The following is an 18,381-nucleotide window of genomic DNA, read 5'->3' on the forward strand; positions in this document are numbered from 1 at the left end:
TTTTATGCTAAGAGATTGTATTAGTAGATTCTACTTTTGCATATTTATATGGGCCATAGATTTATTTTCAAATATATATCTGTAGGAATTTCTCTCATTTTGACATAAATGCAGGCTGAATCCTCTCTTTTGGTGTTATAAACTGGATGTATCCCTACACAAAGTTTTCTTTTACATTGTGAGTTGGATTTTTAGATTATTTCCTTTGGGTTCTTTCAGTTCTCTTTGCAGAAGGGAAAATGTTGTTCTATGCTTCAGCTGTTGGCTAAAAACTGAAAACTAACCTATCATGATGATTGATGCAAGGCATTCTTACGGTGTTTCAGCACTTAAAATTCGAAAGCAGAGCCATGGAGAATTAGCACTTTGTTGCAAGAAAGGCGTGTGTAATTATGGAGAGATTTTTTCTGAGCTTGGCACTGTGTATCACGCTTAAAGTGAATGAAAACAGAATGGAAAAAGAAAGGAAATGGTGATACTAAAGCAGATTCTTGCTCTTAGAACTTTCTCATTAAAATGCTAATGGCTGGCAGTATTCTGGTTAAGCACTTACTAGTTGGGATGGCTGGTGCTGCTGGCTGCTTGGCTGTGGTGAAAGCTAAGAATTGGGGTGGGCTAAAGAATTGTGATTCAGTGGAAAGGCAGACAGAAAGCGAGTGGTTATCTTACTGTTAGAGCCTTCGCTGCTACTTATCTATTTTAAGTGGATGTTTTTTCTTCTGGACTTACTTTCCTTGGGGTGGTTCCCCACTGCAGATGACATCTCGGACAAGAGCCATCAGCTGCCTCAAACCCCCGTGACTACTGGCAGTCCCCCAGTTGAGTTGTACTGAGCCTTAACGCAGTTCTCTGCCTCTGTGCCCTGTTGGAGTTACCCTTTTCTCCTGGGAGGGCCCTTCCCCTCTGCCTGTGCATTTCGTGGTGTCTAATTCCAGAGGGCTTGAATTAATGAAAAGGAAAGACAGTTCCTAAAATGTCTCTCCCAACACTTCAGCATTATATACCATTATAATTTTTGGTAGATGTTTGACAGTATCTGATATTTTGTACCTCCTTCATATTCCCCACGTTTTTTTTGCTTCCTTTGATGTTTTCATCCTCATAACACACAACTCCATAACCTATACCACATTCTGCTAAATATAGCCCTTTTGAGACTTGCTTATGGATCTCCATAGCTAGGAGTTCCCCGGACAGGTAGGACAGGCTCCTAAGTTCTAAATTAACCCTAAGCGTAAGATGAAATTGGGATCGTTAGAAGCAGCTTTTGAGTGTTGAAATGACCAGAAGCCCTAACTTCATTTTTATGAAGACAAGAATCTTATCTAAATGCATTTTATCCCGGAGCTTTCTTCTGTGCTAGTATCAAATTATAAACTCAGATCTTTCATAGAGCTGTTTACCCAAGTGGTTCACACTAGGTGTGATCAATATATTCAGCGTACAAGGAAAAGAAAGACACAGATGATGAAATTCATCCCCAAATATGATTTAGATACATATACGTATGTGTGTGTTAAAGTAGTGTTATACAGTATATTTTCAAAGGTTTCATTCAAAGTTCTCGTTGCTGAATTGCATATTTTTATGTTTGTATTCTACTTGCATGTAACTGGAGGACTCTTAAGGAGGTTAAAGGAACATATTAATAGCAGTTGCCTCTAAGAAATAGGAGAGAAAAACTTTTTTGTGTGTAGACAGCTATGCTTATAGTATTTAGGCATCTCTAACCTGAAACTGTAATATTTTGGTTCTCTAACAGACTCCAGAATTCAGTGGATTTTGGCAGTCTCATCAGTACTGTAGGTGTTTATAATTTTAATTTGAAACAGTAGTTCCTAGCAGCATAGGGATCTAGTTATGTTAAAGTTTTGATCATCCTGCAATTAGATTTTCATTGTTAATCAGTTGGTAATTGATGTTTAACTGCTTGGCCACACTCTTGGTGGACCAAGACATGAGAGTGAAAAAGGTTGGTAGATCAAAAGCGGTAAAATGAGCTAGCGGCTGTTAGGTGAGAAAGAAATGGAAACACGGCATATAAATAAATATAAACAAAGTCTGCTGCTCTGCAAGTGGTTTCAGCTCATGTTTGGCTTTATACTGTTTTTCTTGAACCTCCAGTACTGAGAATTGCATAACCCCTGTTCCCAAGAAAAGATCCAGTTGCACTTTATTTGAATAATAGAGTTAAGTGGATTATGGAAAAACTGCATACATGAATTGCATTGAGGTGGTCCAAACATCTATTTATAGGGCTTTTAGACACTGAGAGCTGACACACCAAATGTTGAGAAAATCCAAAATGATGTAATTTTTCCAATCAGGCTTTTAAAAAGCACATAATGATATATTTAAATATCGTGATGCGGAGGTTTTCTGAAAAGCTGTCAGACCTTGTATCTTGATTATTTAACACTTGCTTTTCTACAGGCCAACAAAATGGAAAGTTTTCTAAACTAGCTAGATGTTGTATCCTGGATTACTTAAAATTATTTGCATTGATATGCATAGAAGATTAACATGCATGCTGCCTTCAAGGCACACTTCTGCCGTGTGAAATTCAATGTATTTGTGTGGCTTCCTCAGCTTCAAATCTCTTAAATCTCTTTGCAACATAGAGTGGAGGTCCTGTGCATGTCTGCCGTGGCTCTCAGCGCAGGGAATGATTGCAACAGCCATGGGCGATTCCAGCTTCTCCCAGGCAGCGACTCCTCCTAGGGTATACAAAGGCTGTTTGTGCAGAGTATGATGTGATGGAAGAGCTAAGCTTTTACATTTGACGTGCCTGGCAAATTGGAAAATGGCAGAGAATTTAGGGAAGGGATTGTCCCAAGGGGTAGGTAGCATCTCACTCCCTGCTGAAACCCTGTGCTAGCCAGGTGCCTCGTTTCTCCCTGGTATCCCAACATCATCATTCCCAGCTCCCTCCTCCTGTTTAGGGCTGATGCTATTTTATTTAATATTTGTAAGGCCAAATTTGTAGGCCTCTGGTCCATCACTGAAATGTAGTAGAGATCTTAATTATAACAAGACTCTCATCCCAAACTGGATTAGCCCAGAGGGCACAGCCTTCTTGCAAATTCTGGCCCACAAGTATTAGAATTAGGAATGTGCTACAGAGCACTAGCTAGCAAGAAACCGGTGAGGTGTGTTTGAGTTGCACTGTTGAAGTTGCTTTCCTAGCTGTATACCTCTAGAGCTTACAGTGCAGGAACTACATCGGGGTTACTGGAAGGGGGTTTGTTGTTTGTTGCAAAGCCCAGTTCTCTGTACTTAGGGTACATGCTGTCTGGTTCCCCAGACACTGGGAAGTCTGTCGGCTTTTCTTGCATTTCTTTTCAGTATTTGAGGAAAAACTTCTTTGTCCCTGTGCAAAGATGTTAACTTGAATCCCAAAGGCAGAAGGAAGTCTCAGTTGTAGGGTTTTCCTCAAGGCTTATGTCTACTGCAAAGTGACCTATTAGGATCATCAGAGGATTAATTAGTTTATTTGCCTTGCTACAGCACAGTGGGTAAAGAAAGAATAAAGGAAGGAGGGATGGGGCTGTGTCTCAGATGGGTTCTGGTATGGCTCACTCTCTTCCCTTTGGATCTTCTCTCTAAATTCTCATGTGGAAAAACTGAAGTAAGAATAAATTAAATGTGTGCATGTATTTAGAGAGAAGGATTGTGTGTGACTGGTGCTCGCAGCAGGCCAGACGTGCTCCGGGGGCACGCAGCAGCCTGGCAGGTGTCTGCTTGCTGCACCAGCTATCCCAACAGTGAGCTCTGCCACCCTGGCTGCCCGCTCCTTTGCCCGCTGTACGCTGGCTGCCCTGCCCTTTACCCACCCAAGTGCGGAGCTGGGTGTTTTCCAGCACAGGCAAAACTGAACCTCTCAGAGCCAGACAGCCTGGGGTCACCGATAGCTGGTTTTGTTTTTTATGGAGCCAGGATGGTTTGGAATGGCTTGGTGGGAAGATAGGGAAGCAGACTATTTGGGATGCTCTTCTGGGCTGCACTACCTCCACTTCAGTTATCCTGGGAAAGATTCAAGTATGGGGAGCAGAGTGGAATTTTTTTTAGAGGATTCAACATTTCAAAAATCTGCCTGCTGTCGTGTGCTCCTCACTCAGGAGGAACAGCATGGTTTGCTCTTTAGCTTAGAAACATCACTTGTCCAGCATGTACCCTTTCCATGCATTGGGCTCTGTAGTTAGTGAGAGTAGAAATTGCCTTTTGCTATGTTACTTTGGGAAACTGATGCAAACTCACACAAAAATATTTTTGAACAATGTGAAATAACACCAGCAGCTATAAATTAGGTCTTTCATATATCTTCTATACTCTCCAAGCACTCCTAGGCTCCCCAAAAATGTCTCCAGGTGGAGTTAGTAGTTGCATTATCTAATTTAATAAGAAACAAGCTTGCTCTGGTGTCTTGTGTGTGGAAGCTGCCTAACCTCTATTTCCTTTTGAACTTCTTGATTTGTTCCTGCCCGTGTTTGTTTTAGAACAAATGTTCTCAGCATGTGGCTTGCCCACTGACAGTTTCCTGCTCTCTGCAGTGGATCAGAGTAGCAGTTTCTTGCAGCCAGCTTCAAGAGCCGACCTTCTTCCCATAACCAGCTTGGGCAGGACATCTACGGGAGTTGCACCGACTGTAACGGGTAATGAATGAAATGTATCATTATTGAAATTTTTTTAAAATCTTTTTTTCATGTTTATACTCCACCACACCCTGCTATGTTATAGTGCCATACTCAAAATGTGACCGAGCAGCTGCTTCAGGGACGTGCTTGCTGTTGTTGGAGCCTGCAGTGTTGCCAGGATTGCTGTGCGCAACAGGCACTTTTGGGAGAACCTTTAATGGAGACTTACTACAAGCCCCTTACAATTTGTATAAGGCAAATTGACAGGAAGTATTAAATTGTTCAGTTGTTTTTCTACAGCTAATATAAAACAGGTATCTGATACTGACTGATTATAAATGTTGGTTTTGTATCAAACCCACGGGCTTCATGAGGTATTTTTTGCTTTTTGAGGGGACCAGAGTATGGCAGGGTGTTCAAACGTTGGCACAGTGATACGTTTGCTCTGTCCCTTGCACAGCTTCTTTACGTTAATTCTTTACTTTAGGGGTTCAGCTAAACTTCTTAGCTTTTGGTAATTTCCAGAATGTGACCAACACAGTACTGCTGTTTCTACAGTTCTTTCCTCAAAGTCACTTCTAGAAGTGTAACTTGCTGATAGCACTTTGAAGCAGAGAGAGTATATGCCAGTTTTATTTCTCTCTCCATAGATCAGTAAACCTTTTGAGATCAATCCCATACCCATATACCTAGAGCACAGCTTGTCACAAAGTTGGAAAAATAAATAACTGACTAAATTCTGTCACAGCTGCAGGACCAAGACCCTTTTCTTTCAAGACAATGTGTTAACCCAGTAGAACAGATCTGCAGTCTTAAAGGGCTTTTTCTTTGTAGATAACGTTGCTCCAAGAGCTAATATCCGCAGGGATAATTTCAGCACAGTTGAGGGGAAAGTGAAAACAGTTCAGGTATGTGCACAAACTAGAGACTGGGTTTGATCCTAAATAGTGGAAGGAAAAAGAGAACACACTAACCCATCTATTTTGGCTTCCTATGTTTATTCTGTTAGTAATATCCATTTCCTTAGACTTCTGAAAACACCCACAGTGGTGTCTTTAGCTGCATTTCAGTGATGGTTCGCTGTGAGTACTGGGATTCAGTTTGTTGCATTGTGTTCCTGAAAACTTTGTTATTTTTTGCTGTTCTTTCTGTTTTGAAAGATGCAGTTAGCATTTGTGGCTGTCCATCTATGCACATTTTGCAAATTCTGGACTCTGTATTCCATGGTGGCTAGCAGAGCTGGAAGTGTGTGATGTGCATTACAGTAATCTTTGAGAACATAACCTGAGCGGGATGGAACCTTCTGCAAGTCCTTACAAATGTTTGCAACACTTGCAGGCACAGCAGGGACTAGACAGAAGCGTGTAATCAGAGGGAGCAATGTCTGGGGTGCACTCCCTTTTGCAGGCTGTAGCATGCATGTCAAGGTTTAGCAGAGGAACAAAAATGAAGTTAATAGCCACATGTCTGCAGCGTTGAGTACTTGGGTGGCTTCTGAAAAGGCAGTTTCAAGCTTTTGCTACTTGAAGAAATTGTTAGTGTAAAGTAGTCACAGTGAAGCTTCCTGGAGACTGACTAATGTGTGATCTCTGTGGCCCAAGTGTTGGCCACAGTGTTCACCTTCTCCTTTGCCTTAGTGCGTTTGAGCTCAGAGCACTGAATCCCTACAGAGGACGTGACAAGGAGCAGCCTGAGCAGCCTTGGGGAGGGACAGTACATAACAGCTGGATGGTTCAGCAAGGCCGTGCAGAAGAGTGATCAGCGAATTTGTTAATGCATGGATTTACAGATAGAAACACTGTCGAGCGGCTCTGGTGGTCTACAGAGCAGTTGCTGAAATGGGGAATGTGTAGAGAACCTGTACAGGCTTCAGTGCTGGCCGCAGTGGTTGGGAGCGGGAGAGGGGGGAGTGACAGGGCCTCACTGTCACACGCAATTCAGGGAGGGGCAAGGGGAGGTCAGGGAAGAGGTGCTTCCCCAGCTTCTCCCTCCGCATCGGGCCCCCAGTGGCCCTTGGGAAGTGGTTTCATGTCACATTTAATCCAGCGCCAGGTTCACCAGCACCGTTCCGAGCAGCTCCGTGTTCCCATGGTGAGACATGCTCGGGAGGAATACTTGCATGCTTTTCAGAACGGTGGAAGGAACGGCTGGGCCATGATGATGTGCAGATGGTGAAAGAGCTTATGGGAAGGGGGAAACCAAGGCCTGTATTTGGGTTCCCTGCCTGGCAGAGATTCAAAACAAATGTAAAAATGTTTTTAGACGGAAAGGAAATATTTCCCTGGGGACTAAGTGCTATTCCAAACAATAGGATTGTGTTTTAATTATTGCAAGAGTATAAAAGATAGCATGCCATTTTTATTTAGAATAATAGGAAGATTGGACCTTGACTGTCTTTTATTTCAGCTCAAATCAGTAGACTGGGGTTTCGTTCTATTCACAACTTTTGTCCACTGTATTGTGAGACCAGATAGTTAACCAGTGTTGCAGATTTGGAGAGATGACTAAAAATAACAGAGTTGGTGAACTGATTTATTTCCAAGGTGTAATCTGAGTCGCTGTTTTCACTGACTAAACTTCAAAACAAAACAAAAACGAACAACAGAACTCCCCTATTTGTTAGTACTGGGGAGCCAAAATAACTTCAAAGGACTTGCATAAAATAAATTTTACTTGTATATCTACATATATATACACATTCTAGAGAAGAGCAGACGCAGTTTCTTAGTTAGCAATAGGAACCTGAAGTCTAGTCATACGGTCCTGAACTAGGGCAGTTAATCTGTTCACCTTCTGCTTGCTTCAAAGAAAACCATCAAAATACCTCCTTTTTCAGAATAAGTATTATCGGTAAATCCTAATTTTGCCCAAGAACAGTCTTGTAATGGGACAACCCCTCCACTAAATTGAAAGGAATTATGTCTTGTTTTGGATATTAATTCCTGTATTTCATTTGGTGCTCCCTGCATTTGTAGTTCTGTCTGTGGGTTGCAGCTCAAAGATACGCATATTTATGCAGATACTGTTTTAGGGGAAGCAGTTGTGAACACAATTCTATGTGTATAATTCCATATTGGTATAATGTCTGATTCCTTACAGTGATACCTTGCTCAAGGTAAGGGGCAGTGCTCGGTACCTCACTTCTCCCTGCCCTTCATCCCTTAGTTTATGTAAGCACTGTTTAAATAACCATCCCAAGCACATCATTCCAGTTCCTCTAGTTCAAGGATACTTGTTTTCTGGAGCCATTTATCTGTGACACTATGTTAATGGCTGCCAGAAGCCAGGAAACGTAGATTTAATTGGCAGTAAGAGAGCTTTACTGGAAATGATGACCAAATCGTTCTTTGTTTATCTGAACTACCTCAAGAAACGGTTTTATGAGTGACCCTGGCTATGCAGTTATTCTAGCTGGTATTTTTGAAGTATTTGACATCATAGAGAAGCGTTGTAAATAATCTCAACAGAATTGCCAAATGTCGGATCAGTAATTACTATATATGGAGTTGCTGTGGCTAATGTGGGAACAGCTTTCAAATCTTAGCTCCAGTGATGGATATTTGGGACTGTTCCCCAACAGAGCTTGAGGAGGACCTCCAGCTTTCGAGATTCCTCTCTCAACCATTAACAAGGCCAGTGCAACTGTGGAAGAAGAGGTGAGTTTCAGAGCCAGGAGAAGCTGGGGGAAATGTATTAAAATTGGTGATTCCAGTGTCTCTTAATTGTTCAAGTCAGATCATGAAACAGACTTATTATTAAACTGCTGTAGAAAGGTCTTCCAAAATACAGTGGCTGATTTAAAAGTATGTGACTTCGGTCTGTGCCAAGAGGTGCTGCTTTAATTAACTGTGTTTGCTTACCTGTAAAATAGAACTTTAGACTGCCCTACGGTGTGATACTTTGCATTTAACATGTGGCCGTGATGTGAAGAGGCATTATACAAATAAAATGTTCCATTCCCTGCCCTCCCTCAAATGCTTACATCCATCTCTCAGCTAACAAGTTAAAATAGGATTTGTTATTTATTCAATTTTCTTTTAAAAGGCCAGTTGAGCTGTTTTATATCTATGTGTTGCTTTGAGCCACTACCACAAATTCCGTTCTTGAATGAGAATTTACAGATTCTTTTAGTGATGAGCATGTGTGACAAGATATTATTTTGCTGATTTGTTATTCTCAGGGGACCGGAGCGGAAGACTGAAGAAGGAAATCATCTTCGGTATGAATTAATACAGGAACCAATCCCCTTTTCATTAAAAAGCCAGTGAAGTGTCCATTGCTTTGGGGAGTTAAAAGGCTTGGTCCCTAATAAACAGATTGCTGCAAAAGTGCTATTGTCCTTACTCACTCTTCTGAATACTGGAAAAGGGTGTCTTTCTGATCTTTTCTTAGTGGAAAGAAACATAAAATCAGGGCTTGCTAATGCTGATGGGTACAATCTTCATTAAAAGCCACTCTTTCTTGGATGAGCCTCTAATAAGTTCTAATAGCAATTGAGTACTTAATGATGACCTGGAAAAAATGTGTTTCAGAGATGCAGTAGGTTGAGCCATCCTTTCCACGGCAGAATTTGATGAGGATTAAGAGCCCAGCATCCCTAGTAGTTAAGGATGTCTCCTTCAGGCAATGTCACTTAGGGAGAACAGTCAGCTTTGGAGACAGTCATACCCAGCTCTGTTTCTTATCTCTAAAACTGCAAATTCTGTATAGAGAGGAAACTCTTTACTCTGTTCATAGAGTGTGTAACAAAATGAGGCCTTGGATAACGCATAGGAATCACAATTACTGTAGTAATGGAAGAATGTTTGATGTTACTTAAGATTTGGTTTCTTCATCTTGAAAGAAATTTCCTTGATCTGCAAACCTGATAAAGCTGATGGAATTTGTCTAAAAGCCTCCTGCATTCCTTGGCTGTACAAAATTCTCGCAAGTCTGCACGCTGTAAGGATAACATCAAGAATTGCCTTGTCCTAGGAGGGTGGTAGTAAACCTTGACAATGAGCACAGTAGCTCTTTTTTGGAATACAGGGCGAAGATCAAACCACAGCAGTTACAGTGTGCCAAGCAGAGCTGCTAGTAGTCGTACAACATATAGTGCAAACTCAGTAGAGCAGAATGGTTTCTCTACGTGCATACCGGCAGGATGGAATGAATGTCATCTTTTTTAATACTCTGGAAATGAAATGAGACTGCAGTATAATGGGTGTGGGTGTGTGTGTTGAGTTTCACTACTTTTTAATATATCTTTTAAAGAATTCCTTATAATCTGCAATTGTATACTTTACATATGATCTCTTTATTTTTGGCTTTATTATTAATCTCTACTGTTGGATCTCTGTTTATTTGTCTCGGTCTGGCAAAACTGTAAGAAGTCACCCCTTGTCGTGTTTCCTGTATTGCTGATGTGATAAAGTGCTGGGTCGGGCATTTTTGACAGCAATAGTTTTAATATTGCAAGCAGAAAATGAACAAACCTTAATGCTGCAAGTTCGAGGAGAATCCTTGCCTCTTCTCTTTGGTTTTGTTGGGGTTTTTTTGATTGTTGGTTTTTGGGTTTTTTTTAAAGTGGAAACTTAAATTGCTTTTTTAGAATTATGCTTTCATCCGTGTCTGGCTCTTCCCCTTCTCTGTTTGCTCGAGTCCCCAAAATTAGCAAGAGTAATGTTCTAGTTTGGAGTGCAATAGGAAAGAATAACTTGACTTTCTAAAATGTAATAAACAGTGCAAGACCTGGAACAAGTACAAAACCTTCAGACAAGGTGAAAGCCCCCAGAAGAATACCTCTATTCAAAATGTCTGTGGATGTCTGCAAATACTGCCAGGAGCTTAAGTCTTGTCCTTTTCCTTTCCAAACATGTGTATTAGGTTTTTCTTTAAAAATACATACTGTATCCTTGAACTCTTCCACGCTTCTAGTCAAAGAAGGTAGTATTTCCTTTAGACTAGTTGATTCATACATAAAATAAAATCTGTGAGACATTATTTTGGTCTCGGTTGTTTCCCTCTTCTGATATTGAGTGGAAAACAGTCTTTTTGAAATGTTCGAGCTTTGAAAAACAGCTAATGTTTTTAGCTATTGAGTGTTTTTACTGTGGGCTGTAAAAATAAAGTGCTCTTAATTATGCTTCCTTTAGAATAGATTTATACTTTATTTTGCCTTCGTTTGTTTACAATTTCATTGCTTTCAGCAGGAATCCTAAATAGATGAAAACCTACCTGCTTTAGTTCAAATATTTATCTGAAAAGAACTCAAATTTCCTGAGGAGAAAATACTTCACAAGTTACCTGGCTTGACATCTCCGGAATTTCACTGGGTTTAAATCTGTTTCGAACTGAACCAATCCAGCTTTGTTTTAAATATCACTTACCCTCTAAGACCTGTATTGTGCTACACAGCAAATCTTCTCACAAGGTCAGCGTCGTGCTGAGGTTCTCCTCTGGGTCACCCCCAGGAGGCTGATTGTCAGCCCACTGGGATGGCTCAGTTCCCCAGAGCAGTCTTGCAAGCCAGAATCTGGCCCAGTAAGGGTCCTCATTCAGCAAAATACGCTGTACTGTGCCATTAATAATAATCAGATAAATAGCCTGATCAGCTATCAGGCTCTATGTTTATCTCTGAACTGTGGGACCCACAGTAACATGGGGCTAGTCTCCCCCATGCATGCAGCAGTTGTAAACATTTATTTTTTATTTTTTTTTTTTAATCCTACGTGGGTTGCTCTGCCAATACCTCCTCATAAAGAGAGAAGCACAGTAAATCTGCTGAGGTGACTTCGCCTGTTGCTTTTCTTTCACTGCACTTTAACTTTACTTCTCTTTTGTTTTTAAATTGAACTAATTATAATCTTCCCTCCTCTTGTGTGCAGCAAAGTATCTGCTTTACAGACACATCAAAAAGGTTTTATTTTGTGTTGGAAGCTCAGCTACAGACTTACCTTTTCATAATGCCTGTAGGTTAAATTAATGTAAATAAATCCCTTATATCACACAGTAGGTTCTGTATCTATGCCTCTAAATGCACATGGGATGATTTCCATAATATGCGTAGCAGATCACAGTAATTTCTTCCTTAAATATAGGCTTTGTCATTCTTTTGGGGTCAAATATGACGGAGTGAGAGACTGTTGTTTAATGTGTCATCTGTTCCACCTGGGTGGCACCCATCTGTTTGAACGTCACAAGCAGAGGCTAATTTTTTAGCTGTGCTGTTGCCAGCAGCCTAAGAAGGATTCTTTGTGGCATTTATTCCTTTTTATTTGCCTTGAAACCACTGCTGATTACAGCCTGAGTTTCTCTTTGCAGTCTGTTGAGAACAATAACAAAAGTCCCACTGAAATTTAGCTTCTGGGAAGGAGTTGTCAGTGGTCTAGGATTTATTCCTGTATTGCTGTACTGTATCACCATTTTTATTAGCTGATAATTTCATGTTCATTAATGACAAGACAGTCACACATTATCTTCTACAGCAGAGGCCATCTCTACACAAGCAGCTTTTAGTATTAAAAATGCAGGCAAGAGAGAATTCCTCCTAGGCCTCCAAACTGTGCATGGAAGGAAGGGATTAATATAACGATGATGGCCTCATCATCTGATCTAGCCTCTTGAATCCTTTTGGATGTGCCAGCTCCAGAAATTCTTCCAACTTACTTTCTTCTTATCCCCTCTGTATTCTGCTTCTAACAATGTCTTGTGAGAATGACTGCAACAGATCAGAAAATGAACTTGGTTTTGAATCACATGTGAAATTGGCAAGAAAGTGAGGGACTTGAAGCCAAACCCCACAACATCCTCAAATATGAAGTATTTGGGATCAAGGTTCCAGTGTTTGCTTCTGAGAAGAACTAGGGCTACTTGTGATTTGCTGCAATCACTTAGGACTTTCCAGTCCTGTAAAAGAAATGTCACTGAATGTAAGACAGAGTCACTGTGTAGCCTTGCCTGGAGGCCAGTACCAGCAGTGGATGGGGCTAGCTCCTTGATTTAACGTGTAAGCCAGGCCGTAGAATATCATGAGTCAGTTTTTTGTTGCTGCTGTTTTGGTTTGTTGTTTTTTTTAGGAAGTTGATTACCCAGGGTCGGCGACAGTTGATATTTGGGATACCCATGGAAAACATGACCTTCTCAAACTCCTGCATTGTCTACGAGGTCTGCAGTGTGCGCTATAGGGAACTAACTGCCTACAGGCTGTGCTGCAGTCTCAGAAAGAACTGCTCTGGGGAAGGATGTGTTGTCATTCTTCCCTTTCAGGGAGAAAATCCCCATTCACATTTTTCCAGTTTTCCAGCATTGCCTGTCTTTTGTTAACCAAGTAGGCTTACACCCTATGCCTTGCCTGGAGGTAGGTCTTTAAAGGTTTTTTACTTTACTGTAACTATGAATGTCTGCTCATTGCCTTGCAGGTGTGTTTGAGGCAGCAACGACCTGCTGCACTACAGCAGACTAACAATAAAAGGCAATTCCTTTATGAGAGGTTTTGTAGTCTCAATTACAACAGATAATCTCATACCATTACATCAGACATAATTCTGAAGGCATTACATATTCCTAATATTTCAAACTATACTTAAGAGATTGATATGATACGTACGTTGCAGATTTTACATTAATCTGAGGCAACTCAGTTCCACAAGAAATTCTGGAGACAAGTAACCATTTAAAGTCTAAAACTGCTCCACTGTTGTTATTGCTTTTTCTTTTCATTTTTAAATCTTGCCATTAAAAAAAAAAAAAAAAAAAAGGCAAAAGGCAAATACAGACCATCTGTGAAACACAAATTGTTAAAAGCTGCATCCATGAGGATCTCTGGGCAGCGTGCCATAACACAGCTAAGCATTCAGCCAGCATGATTTATAATTTATAAATTAAACATCTCTAAATAAAACAAATTCCAACTTGAAAATAAAATAAAAATCTAGCAGACTTCTGCTTGTTTCTTTGTGGTAGAGGATCATGATAATCTCAGTTGTAGAAATTACTGCCTATCTTCCTGCATACTGCAAGGTGTGTGGTGTCTGCGTGCTGTCTATGAGTGGGGGTTCGGAGGGAGCACCTAATCAGGCACTGCTCAAGTCCGTATTTCAGTCAAAAGAGACTGAATTCAGGAGGATTTTGAGCAAGTCTGCAGCTTACTGGGTTTTTTAGAGGTACTACGTAATGGCATGTAATGATACTCTACGTTTACGACATGTATAAATGTGCCTCCTGTTCTGGAAAATCATATGTTCAGGTCATATCAACAAGACTTGTTTAAATAAAGGGTCATTGACAATGATATGTTGAGATGTAATCTTTTCACACTTAAACTAGAACAGTCTCTAATACTTTCTCATTTCCTGTAGGTATTTTGGTAACATACCCTCTATCTTACTTTTTATCTGAAGGAACATTTTGCATTTAATGTTTGACACAACCCCAAATTGGATCAGGTGACTCTTGGGACATGCTTGAGGTAAATAATCTTTCAGCAAAGTCATCTTAAGTATTTGTAATAACTACTTATGTTATAGTTTACTGTTGTATTTCCAGGAGGATCAAGAGTAACAAAGGGAAACTTTAGTTACTAAAAAAGAAAAGTCAGAAAAAGAACTTAAGTCTTGTAAATAAATGAAATGGATGCTGACATAATGTTTAAGATTATTACTGAACTTTTTTTTCATGTAAACCAGACTTATTTTTTAATTTTCTGTGCATGCCTCTGTCTTTCACAGAGTAATGTTACCTTCAGTTTTAGAGGTTAGATCTATGTTAAATAGATCTTTCTCCATCAAATCCAGAAGTATTCAATTGGAATTGAAGATGACTATAATAAAGCAAACAAAACTCTCCAGAATAAAAGTTCTTTATATAGATCAGATTAATCGTAAGACTAATAGATTACTTTATCATGGAGGTTCAAAATAGCTGCAAGAAAATAGTTTGACCATTCAAGTACAAAATGGTGCACCAAACATTACACAGTTTTTGGAACCTTCATAATTAAAAAGCAAAACCAAAACCCTCTTGCTCATATAAATAATCCTAAATTGGTTACTAAGACGTTTTGAGTAGGAAAAACTAAATTTTGTGCTTTGAAGAGGAGCATAAACCAATGGCCTTTAAGGGAAGGCTCATCAGGTGAGTTTTCTGTGGATGTTGGTGTCCATGGTAAACACAAGTACAGTAGCAAATATTAAAATTCAAGCTTTTGTGCTTGCTGATTAGATGTTTCATTTTTCCTTTATGACACTCATAGAAGTAGAGACCACCTATTTTACTGAGAATTTCTGTACTTGGTTCTGGAACTTTAACCCTATTTTTTTCTTAATTTTTCAATACCTTTCAAGGGATGTGATTAATTTCAGAATTCTGTCTGATGTGCATTGTAAGCTTTACTTTGATCATAACAGCTTTTGTTTCTGATTGTAAGCTCATTAACTTGAAATGTCTTCTGTTTTGTGGTAAGTAGAAAATCTACTTTCTTTCTCTTTCCTTTCTAGTTTTAAAAAAGCTGCAACATTCATAATAGCTTATTACTGTTCACTCTCCTAGAAAGAACAGGAATTGGAGCTCTGACAGGAAGTAATTTAAAAATAAAAATAGAAAAGTAATGTAGTGCGGTGACAAAGGTTGTATTTTGTGATCTGCCAAATATGTAATTCTGAAGCAATGAACAGGTGAGGTTCTTAGTCCTGTTTCAAGGTGGTATAAATATACCACCGGTGTATTTCTTTACTAGGAAGGATGGCTGGGGAAATCATTGGTATTCTTTATATCCAGCCTGTTCATCTCCATACTCTCCTCCCACTTCTCAGCTCTTTCTTTGTTTCCTAGGTGTATTAAATCAGCAAGTCTTAGCACTGCTGTCATCTGGTCTGTACTTCCTGGCTCTCTACCATCTGAAAAACTGTTCTCTGGACAAACTGGATTCTGGAGGAAGTCTTCTGTGAGCCTCACAGGACAACATGAACAGCGGCAGCCCAGTCCCGTTGCGCTTAGTCAACTTAAAATGACAGCTGCTGTTAATAACAATTAGAACTTGTTAACACCGGTTGCATTGGTGAGTCTTAGGAAATAAATGTTGCCTTGTTAACTGGTTATTTAACTGAAGTAACATATCAAGCAGCCAGCAACAGCAGTGACTGGAGAGAGACTATGAATCCAACTAACTTCCCCCACTTTCAATTCTTCAGAGACTGTTTATTGAGATTTTTCACTTTCCAGTGAATAAGAAATGCTGAGTAAAAGGATATTACATAAATTGGCTGACATTTGCAGTGGACTAGCTAATTCTTGTTGCCTTGTGTGCGTGGTGGCTGTGTGTGTATGTGCACGAGCCTGGTATTGTCAATGAGCTCCTGACCCACTCTCCTCTGGTCCCAGCAGGCTGTTGCGATACTGAATTTGGGGGGTTACGTAAGAGACGATCCAGGAAAACATGCTGAGCTATCTGGAATTTACCCTCTTTCCTCCATTGTGTCATACACTTAAAAAAAAAATTATTTTTTTGGGGGTTTGTTTTGTGGAGTGCTGGGTTATGTCTCATCTGAAAAAATTATGTCTGTCTGTCTTGGGGAAGGAATTGGGTGTACCAAAAGACTTTTGCTTGCTTCTGCTTTCCATGGGCTGTGGCTGTAGCCTCTGGAATAAAAAAAAATAATCTGTCTCTAACAACTGTGAATTGAAAATTAACAAGGGCAATAGTGCACCAAAGGGGGGGGGGGGGGGGGGGACGACACTAAAAAGATTAGGGCTGTATCTTTACCCTAACCTATAGAGCAGTACAACTGCTGTGCAAATGGCAGCTGCATCCTGGGAAAAGGCTAGCAACAGGTGCTATGTCTAAGAACAGTTACTCTTTTCTTCTTTATGACAAATTATTTGCCTTAAAAAAGAAGTAATGTTGTGAGATTATGCTTTATGGCCAGTGAAGATGGAGTCATTTCTAGTGAGAATAGATTGATGTGAAAATCATAAAATGCGTTCCAGTGAAAGAAAGCACGTCTCGTGCATTTCAACATATGAACATCACTTGTTTGCTATGTGTAACCCTCCTCTGAATTGCGCTCATTTTGAATGCTGTTTTATAGTCCTACATATTTGTAAGGATTTTTTTTTCCCCCAACAAGTTTTGGTTGGTCTGTCTTAAAACGCCAGAAGCACACTATAGTAGAATTTTCTTATACTAGTCTGGAACAGTACGGTGTTATTTCATTACACGTTATTTTTCTCCTGTTGCCTGCGTCCTTAATCCTGAATCCACTGAAGTTTCATAGCAAATGTCTTACTGATACTTGTTTTTTTCTTTTAAAGGCAGTTGGGATCAGACCTCTCTGCCCTGTCTCTGCTTTGTAACCTATTGAAGATATAGCTTTTAAGTCGGGAAATTCCTAACCATTCAGAGCTTCATCTTCTGCAGGTTGAAGCCAATGACAGTTTAGTTAACTACAAGAGAGCAGGAATTGCAGTTAAATTACTCCCAGTACCACTGCTTTTCATATGCTAAGATCAATAGATCAAATTCAGTCATGAGGTAAGCAAATGCAACTCTTTGTTTATACTCATTTGTACCACATCTGAATTCTGGCCAGTTCCATTCAGTCTACTAAGCTAATTGCATTCAGTTTGTTCCAGTCATTTCATCTTATTGCTTACAGCTGACTTGCCTTTCTTGCCTGTAACCATCCTGGAAAAAAGACTTGCATCTGAGAGGTAATGTTATTGTGGTTTCAATTATCCCACATGGTAGTAATCCAAACACTGCAGTATATGCATAATCTTTTTTTTAGACAGTACCCAAAGTTGACATAAAGAGACTGAAATAAAAATAGTCTATTCAGCGCTGATCTGTTTTATATGTGAATGGAAGAACAAAGGTAGCCCACTTTGGTGATTTTAACAACCAAAACTATTCACCTCTGTCATCTCCTAAGACGTGATACAGTAATACACATGTGGCAGCTTCTTTCTTAGAGTGCTATGAATTTGGTGTTGTGTCCTGGGCATGTGGCAACCAAAAAGCATTTGTTCACTTCTTCATAAAATTTCTTTTTCTTCTTCTTTTCAGAAAAGTACTTCCATCTGCTAAGTACAGTTGCTTAAAAAATAACTGGATAAAACTACAAATGATGCTGACTTTTTTTTTTTTTTTTAACACAAATCGCTTCTTCATTATTTTTGTCACATCTTTATTCACTTGTCCTTACCGCATGTCCTACACCAAAGCAGTTTCACATATGTGATGCACAGGGCCAGGACTTCTTGTGAGAACTGGCTGGGAAATCAAAGGTCTTCAAACCAATGTCTGCCATGCTCAGGTGAACGTCTTGGATGGATTTTTAAGGGATTTGGATCAAGGCCTGAGTTGGCTCCAGTCGTAGGGGTGACATCCAGTCACCTAAATGACATCCAGTTTGAGATGCTTTATTGGTGCTTAACTGGGAGAGCATGGGAGAGGTTTTCTGGGAATCAACTGTTTAAAAATAGTAAGCAAAATGGAGATACCCTAAAATACTGATTTCTGTAGAAAGTTATGCTCAGGGTATTGAAGGTAAGAGTGTAAGGAGGAACAACAGAAAAGGTTTGATTTAAAGAGGCTTGTCATCAAGCTAACAACTCTAATGAAATAAATTCAATTGCAATCATCCCCTAAGTTTGAAAAAAAAGTGTTAAACAGAGCTCCCAAAATGGGTCTAATTGACTCATGAAAACACTCACTAATTGTGTATGTCTGGCAGTTATGTTACACTGGCTGGGCTGCACTAAACGTGGA

The sequence above is a fragment of the Falco cherrug genome, chromosome 1, assembly GCF_023634085.1.
Source record: "Falco cherrug isolate bFalChe1 chromosome 1, bFalChe1.pri, whole genome shotgun sequence".
NCBI lineage: Eukaryota > Metazoa > Chordata > Aves > Falconiformes > Falconidae > Falco > Falco cherrug.